The sequence below is a fragment of the Rhinopithecus roxellana genome, unplaced genomic scaffold (assembly GCF_007565055.1).
Source record: "Rhinopithecus roxellana isolate Shanxi Qingling unplaced genomic scaffold, ASM756505v1 contig3746, whole genome shotgun sequence".
In the NCBI taxonomy this organism is placed as follows: domain Eukaryota; kingdom Metazoa; phylum Chordata; class Mammalia; order Primates; family Cercopithecidae; genus Rhinopithecus; species Rhinopithecus roxellana.
In genome coordinates, this window is record NW_022142702.1 from 17,868 (window position 1) to 23,970 (window position 6,103).

Genomic DNA, 6,103 nt, shown 5'->3' on the forward strand with positions numbered 1-6,103 from the left:
TATAACATTAGAATGTGCAATATAATCATCATAGCAACCACAATTAAACAAAGAAACAGAAAAGGGTAACCGGCAGGAAGAATGCTTTCTGTACTACAAAAGAGGGTAGGGGCTGTGTATTTAACTAGTCTTCCCTGAGGCTACTGAGCAAGCTATCATGCACCATGAGACAAAGCCCTAAGCTGTTGCACTAGGGACTCATCCATATGCAGAACCTGGTGAAGCACTGGTGGCAGAAAGAAGTGGCTAGGTGGAGAGGCAACTGAAACAAAGTTGGCACAGCAACTGCTCCAACCCTGTGTCTTCTTCATGGCTTCCCAGGAGTTTGAGGTTGAAACAATTGTTGACAAAAGACAAGACAAAAATGGGAATACAGTGGATTTCGTTCGGTGGAAAGGTTATGACAAACAGGATGACACTTGGGAACCAGAACAACACCTCATGAACTGTGAAAAATTGTATGCATGATTTTAATAGACGACAGACTGAGAAACAGAAAAAACTAGAATGGACCAGGACAAGTAGAATGTGTTCAAACAATGCCAGAAGAAGAACTTCCAGATCTACCAAAGTGGACTATACTAAGAGTTCTCCTAAAAACGCTAGTGACTGGCAAATAACACGGATCCAAAAGCAGCCAGTTATTTGCTGCCATCAAGAACGTTAGGAGAAAGGCAGCTTCACTTCTCACTGACGCAAAGGATATGGAGTTAACAAATTCAACTCTCAAGACATTTGCACCTGACAGTCCTATTGACAACAAGAAAACTGTGAGCGGCTTTCAGGAACTCAAGAAACTGGACCCTATTGCAGTAGATCAGCAGGACGTGGTGGGCTTCAAGGTGACAGAAGGGAAACCAGTCAGGGACACTTTGTCAGGTCCCAGTGCAGAACAGGCTGGAATGGAGAAGAGGACCCTGCTACAGCCACTAATGTCTCAGATGTCTGGCTCAGTTACTGCTTCCATGGCCACAGGCTCAGCTCCCCAAAAAGCTATAATGGTATTAATAGACTCATTAGCAGCCACTGGAACAACAGACACATGTACGTCAGTACCAAGAGTGAAAGATGGCAAAAGACATGTCACTGATGATGGCAGAGACCAGTCTTTTGTCAAGAAAATATACTTCACCTTAGGCTAACAGAGAGTGCCAGCACATACAGGGACATTGTAGTGAAGAAAGAGGATGGATTCACCCAGATATTGCTATCAACCAGATCGACAGAAAAAATGCACTGAATACAGAAATAATTAAAGAAATGGTGAATGCTCTGAATAGGGCTGCTGCAGAGGACAGCAAGCTTGTGTTGTTCAGTGCAGCTGGAAGTGTCTTTAGTTGTGGTCTTGATTTGGAGTATTTTGTGAAGCATTAAGGAACGACAGAAACAGAGCAAGCTTTGAAATGGTGAAACAACATGAAGAACTTTGTGAATACTTTTATTCAGTTTAAAAAGCCTATTGTTGTATCAGTCAATGGCCCTGCCATTGGACTTGGTGCTTCCATACTGCCACTTTGAGATCTAGTGTGGGCAACCAAAAAGGCATGGTTCCAAACCCCTTATACGACCTTTGGACAGAATCCAGATGCATGTTCTACTGTTACATTTCCAAAAATCATGGGTGAAGCATCTGCCAATGAAATGTTAATTGCTGGGCGAAAGTTGACAGCACGGGAGGTGTGTGCCAAAGGCCTGGTCTCACAAGTGTTCTTGACTGGAACTTTCACCGAGGAGGTTATGATTCAAATTAGGAAGCTTTCCTTATATAATGCAGTTGTGCTAGAAGAATGTAAGGCCCTTGTTCACTGTAATATTAAGATGGAGTTGGAAAGGCGAATAAGAGAGAGTGTGAGGTGCTGAGGATGAATCTGGGGCTCAGCCCAAGGGGTAGAATCCATGGCTAAGTATGTTGAAAATAAAATTAATGAGTTTTAATTGTCAGTCTGTCTGCTCAGGACCCAAGAACTAAGCCGAATCAAATACATCATGAGGTGCAAGATGCCCTAATCCATTTTCATAGCACAAAACAATTTCACTCAAGGTGAAGGCTTGGAAGCAGATCTGGAAATGTCCCAAGCTGTATCTTTAAATTATCATGGCATTTTTTAAGCACTGTAACTTTAAAAGAATTAATAAAACATTTCCTTGAACAAATGTGATTATTTTATACACACATAAGCGTAAATATAAAAGCAGACTGGTGGGTACTAGACTGTTCTTGCAAGCTCTAATTTGTATCTATGGCTACCTACTATATATAAGATCAGAATAGCATTTATTAGATGTGGATGACAGAGAATTCTGTAATAATGTTCATTTTTTCTTATTTTATATCCTAGAATGCAGAGTCTACTGGGGTAGGAGGCAGCCTCAGCTTCCCTCCCACAAAGAGAGACACAGAACTATCAGAGATGGTGCCCTTGACTTTACAGTGGCACAAATAATACAGAGACACAAAATTATGAGTCAAAAGGCTTATCTTTTAGAATAAATATTTCTGAACCAAATTCCCTGGTCATCATTCTCCTAAACTGAACATATGATTGGAATATATGGTGAGAAATCACCTGACTTTCTTTTCTTAAGGGCATGGTATATTACTGAACATGCTTTAGACTACGAGTCAAGTTTCTGGAAATTATCGTTTTAGCCTCTGGTCACAGACCGGTTTCCTGGGCCGTGCTTTCACTTTAACTCTTGTGTGGCTCAAGGCCAAGTTCCTGAGCCAACTGAGTCATTACTTCAGCTATTAGTAGTTGCAAGGTCCAAGGTCCCAGAAAAGATGAGTACTGCTTTCTTCAAGGCTAGTTAGTACATTTTCTTCCTTCCGAGTCCATCTATTTATGTTCATATCTATTGTCCTCTATTTATATTCATATCTGCATCTTGTCCTCAGTTGTTTTTTTTCTTTTTTGGTTTGTTTGTTTGTTTTTTTAAATTTAGTTTCTCAAGAGTAAACAAAGCTCTGGGCCAGTGTCAGATGAAATCCAACAGATTTTCCTGCCATACTTACAAGGCTTAGGAGAAAGGATGCTGAGAGACACATTGGCAGTCTCCTCTAACCCTCCACTGATCAAAGTGTTGTCCTCTGTCCTGTTTTATTTAACAAAAGAACTAGTTGTCACATGGGACTGAAAGGATATCTAAATGAAGGTTTCCGGTTAAGAATTCACCACACTGTTATGTGAAGGCCTTAAAACTAACTCCAGTTTCTGACAGCCAATTAGAGTGTTGCACCAAAAATTCCAGCTTTTCTGTTGCTTTTTTTTTTTTCTTTTGGTCATTGTGTGGCTACTGGGTCTCTGATTTCTTCTTTGTATGCAATGTTGAGACCTGGAGATATAATCTTACTGCTAAAAGTCAGTAATGAGAAATGCAATACAAATAGTTACTATTTTGTGTGTTTTTTTTTCAAAACGTTAAGAATTCAACATTGTAGCTCTAAAAATTTTTAATAAAGGTCTTCTTTTCTACCAATGAGGGATACTTATGGCACTGTATGGAATGGCATATATTCCAATAAAATTTCTCTTTTGGGTGGTTATTTCTCTATAAAAAGCTCAGCACTGCTACATATATCTAAAGAGTTCTTTGTGAGATACATCCTATTTTTCTGTAGAGACACATACTGTGAGATCAGGCAATAGAGCCGTAGCCCTTCTTTTTCTGACTATTGACTATATACACCCAGGATTCTGCATTTTCATGAATATTTTAGACCTTAAAATGCAGCCTAGTGAGATGAGGTTTTTCTCTGTGGGAAGCTTTGTTAGTAACTTTGCACAAAACCATTGGTTATTTAACTACTGTCTCTTCTATGTCTCTCTTAACAGGAGTAAAAACTCTCTGCCCTATTTGTAAAACAGAAAATATCCACTTTCAATAATCAGAAGAAGGTGCCTTTGGAGACATATTCTAGCTAACTGCCATCTTATGAAAGCCAACTATACACGTTCTTCATCTAGCAGCACTGAAATGTAAACTATAAGAGAATTTTAGGTATCAAGGTCAGTGGTTCTTATTTCCTGGAATTTCAATGTTTTTCTAGATCATAGCAAGGGAACCCAGAAATAGTATTGAAATTCTTACTCTATACACGTCTTGCTTGAATCCAATGATTATAGAATCATTTTTTTGGTTTCCAAGTTACTTGGGGAATACTCTGGGTTCAGTAGGCGTAGGAAATCAGCAAAGATTCACCAGTGGAGAGCAAAAGCCTGTGCAGGTAAACATTACTTGTCCTACTGTCTAGCTCCTCTGGAACTGTAGGTGAAGGTTTGGGCCTGCATCCATGGGGGACACCTACGTCAGTCACCAGGCTCAGAAAAGACAAGAGGAATACAAAAAGAAGAAACATCTTCCTTATCTTTTTAATCAGCAGGGCTACTTCAAAAAGGGAAAAGAGTATGGGATACTTTCTCTCTATTTCGTTAGGAAGATCACAATCGGCAAGTGTGCACCTCTCTGTGTACATTCTGAAACACAGAAATTTCATTGACCGTGAGACTCTGAAAAAAGAAAGTAGCCTATTTATTTATTATTTATTAATTTATTTATTTATTTATTTATTTATTTATTTATTTATTTATTTATTTTTTATCTATCTACTTCTCAAGGGTATGACAATCTTACCAGCTCCAGGACAGACAGGCCTAGCTTTCTGAGGGAAATGTTCAATTTAGACTATTTAAACAGTTAAAACTTTTCTTCAGATGGCAAAAAAGAGTTTGAGTTTTTTTTTTTCTTTTCTGTTTTTCTTTTGTACAAGCTTAGTTTGATTTAGGAGACAACCCAGATCTTTCTAGGCATTGTAAAACAGACTCTGCCCTCTCAACAGTCCATGCCAAGCAAGTTTTAAAGTGATAATTCATTAAAATCAGAGACAAACCCCTAAGGAACACTCAAATATAACTTCTAAATGCCCTACCTGCCACCCTCATTTGGAACCACCAGCAGCCATTCATGAGCTTGTCTTGTTGTGCCACTAAAGAAACCCCCAACTTCACTGTTGCCTGTGCAGGAAATATTCAATATACGTGATACTAGAAGAGTGCAAGTTTCTTCTCATTGCAGGGACTTAGACAAATCACAAAAAAAATAAGCAGGTGTCCTCTGATGACCTCGGTGGATATACAGCGACATATCAAAATCTAACTCAGGTGTTTAATCATACCTGAAGAGACAACACATCACTCCTAACCAACCCTCACTGGTTGTCCTAAAATGGGCAGCTTTACAGAGAGCAGATATATCCTGGATGAACCACATGTCTTTCCTAAAATCCTGAAAATGGGAGGGTGAAAAAGGGAAAAAAAAATTGTTGAAACAGATAACAGAATTCTTCCTCCTCATAGGAAGGAATGCAGTGTTGAAAACACAATTGGAATCTTAGTGATCCTATAGAGGAGTGAGAAAAAATTATCTAATGAGCGTACTGGAAGGCTTATAACGAACAAGACAAAACTTCTTAATTACTCTAAACTACTCATAATAGATTAAATCCACACAAAAATTATTAAGCCTTTTTAAAACCTGAGAAAGGATGTAGTGAAACACATTCTTCTCTCTCCCTATCGAGTTAAGAAAGAGTTAATCTCAAGATAAAAGTTTATAACTCAAGCAGGCCCTGACATCAAAAGAAAGCTGCAAAAACATGTCATAGGTTCAGGTGATATTGTAGTTTTAACAATGTACAAAGATGTAACAGCCTTTCTTTGATTTGAGATAACACAGTGGTCTTTTATTTTACTTTTAAGATCAAGGGCTGTAGACATAGGAAAGTGTTTGAAGCAAAAGTTTAAATAAGTGACTAAATAAGCTCTCTGCCAGCAGAGATAGAAGGTTGAATAGGCATTGTTTCCCTCATCTGAACCAGCAGGAGGTTTGTACAAGCTTTTATCTGAATGGACTGCAGGTCCTGCCATCTGTTTCACTATAGCCATGTTTTCAGGCACAATCTTCTGTGTTAGAACTCTTACTGGTGCCCCCGTTTTTTTTTTTTTTTTTTTTTTTTTGGTCTGATTATTACATCATGTTGGAATCAGGCCCTTACATGTGGACTGGGGGTCTTCCAGGACCATTTCTCTGCTGTTTATAAGGAAAA

General features: G+C 38.7%; 1 pseudogene; it reads left to right on the forward strand.

The window, feature by feature from the left end:
- Positions 1 to 309: 309 nt before the first annotated feature.
- Positions 310 to 1,935, forward strand: LOC115895914 (annotated as a pseudogene).
- The last annotated feature ends 4,168 nt before the right edge of the window (positions 1,936 to 6,103 follow it).